The sequence below is a fragment of the Primulina huaijiensis genome, unplaced genomic scaffold, assembly GCF_012295235.1.
Source record: "Primulina huaijiensis isolate GDHJ02 unplaced genomic scaffold, ASM1229523v2 scaffold208100, whole genome shotgun sequence".
NCBI lineage: Eukaryota > Viridiplantae > Streptophyta > Magnoliopsida > Lamiales > Gesneriaceae > Primulina > Primulina huaijiensis.
In genome coordinates this window covers 1-2120 of record NW_027355132.1, presented here as the reverse complement: position 1 = coordinate 2120, position 2120 = coordinate 1, and the positions used below count along the sequence as shown (strand labels likewise).

The 2120-nt window shown below is 33.4% G+C and overlaps 1 long non-coding RNA gene across 1 annotated transcript; it reads right to left on the bottom strand.

The window, feature by feature from the left end:
* Positions 1 to 1169: 1169 nt before the first annotated feature.
* Positions 1170 to 1921, bottom strand: LOC140966834 (uncharacterized). Its single transcript, XR_012173443.1, has 2 exons — positions 1588 to 1921; positions 1170 to 1404 (listed from the first exon to the last, which is right to left on the bottom strand). It is a non-coding gene; the product is annotated as an uncharacterized lncRNA (long non-coding RNA).
* Between the last annotated feature and the right edge of the window lie 199 nt (positions 1922 to 2120).

Below are 2120 nucleotides of genomic sequence, written 5' to 3'. Positions count from 1 at the left end.
TTTTCATGAGCCGAGTATTTCGTAATCCCCTTTATGCTCTTGTCCTCCATCTGGTTTTAGGCAACGTGATAGCTTTCAAATTTAATGCATGAAAAACTCTTTTAATTTATTATCTCCATTTATTTTTGCAATGTTGTATATCGGTGATGCCCTGGAAAGGACGAAAGGACGGGTCATTTTTGGACTCAGGTAGGAAGAGAGGAACAAAATAGATCAGTCCAGAATTGATATCGAGAAGCCAAGAGGAAACCGGGTGGAAGGCAGTCCGAGTAAAGAGAGAGTAACTTGTTTAAACTATCAAACCACTATGAACTCATACAAGCTTGAGTTCATATTCTTGGCCTGGCAAGACGGGTTGAATGATACTGTCTGAGTGGAAAAGATGTCTAGCCAGACAAGGAAGCTCTTGGCATCCTGGGAACTTGCAGTATTTTGAAGTCTTCCCTGACCAGGCAAGGCAAGGCAAGTCTTCCCTGGCCAGGCAAGGCATGATATCCAAGAAGATTAAGTTAAATGATTGTGAACCATTCCACTTGTAACTAAGGGATTTGTTCCCTTCCACGTTTCCAGGCCATCTTATCCGTGCTCATCTTTCCCAAAAACCACATACGAAATTGTATTGTGCTACCTCAAAAACTCACAATAGTTTCTCAAAAACTGTATAAACTCAAGTGCTACAACTAAATTGAAACACATAAACAAAAATATTTTAAGTTGCATTTAGATGAATGAATGTGAAGATAGAGATTTCAGATCCATAATAACAAATTCATTGGTTTGTTTGGACAAATTTTTTTTTTCGAATCATTGTGATAAATTTCAAATTCATCACAACATGAAAGTTATTTCAAATACTCTCCTCAAATGCTTCATCAAATTAAATTCCTTCCATCTAAAACTCAACCTAGAATAAAGTAGTTAGCAACTACATTTGATAAGATAAACTCGTGCTTCTAGAGTCCGTTTATAAAAATAGTATTTCAAATACTCTTAACATCAATTGGGGAAAAAAACAATTTAAATAAGGATTTTTTAATATTTTGAAGTGTTCTTATTTTTTCTACAAAATAAATATTATCCAATCCTCTAGTCATGTATTATTACGGAGTTGTATGAAAGTTGATGATTAATATTTAATGGTGCCTATTTGACCAGCAAAAAATAATTAATAAGCCAAACCCAATTTAATTATTTTACCAAGCTATACATTAGAATTACACAACAAATCATTACTATGATTAAATTTATCGATTCAAGATTATACAAATAAATATTAAAAGGGTTAATGTAATTTCCATGGCAGGCACTTTAGGTTTGAGCAAGACCCATCCCATGAAATTGCACATTCTTCAACGTCACAACACTTGCAAACCACTCCAAGACTTGCAATAATTTTAGACTCACCTATTCATAATCACTCACAATGTTAATAACAACATCAAGTATATGTAATATCGAGTAAAAAAACAAATATACTATATATACATATCACAGCGACATACACAAAAATTTAGTCGAGTATTATATAAAATTCGAAGTTTTTCTCATTTAAAAATGTAACTAATACCGAACATCACGTAGCCTTACTCTGTTGAGGAAGGGAGGGAAGTGGCCTAGCTTCAAGAAATCTTGAATCTTGAAATATGAAACAAAATATGATAATAAGCATCAAGAAATGGAGAGGGGGTCTGAGTAAGCTCATCGGTGATGTATTATGGTTTTCTTCTGAAACTTCATAGTTCATAATTCGGATACAGATGTGTATTTATGCTCAAATAAAAGATTACTTTTCTTAGGGATCTTTTGACCCTTTACTTGTTTTGGAGTAATACACACTAGAAGCTGGCTTTTTTATACTTGGGGTTCTAGAACAGAAGATACATGCTGATAGCAAAAGGCGGTCCCGGCCCCTTACACGGATTGTACATGCTGGAAGCTTCTTGGGAAAATAAATAAATAATAATATTTTAGTAAGATTTTTCCATATTGATTCTAAATGGCCTCTCCTTATTTTTTTTGTCTTGTTTCTTTTTATATATATTTGACTTATCTATAAGTTACAACAATCTTTTATTACGAGTTGATGGGCAGACACAATCAAATGTCATATATTTGAAGAT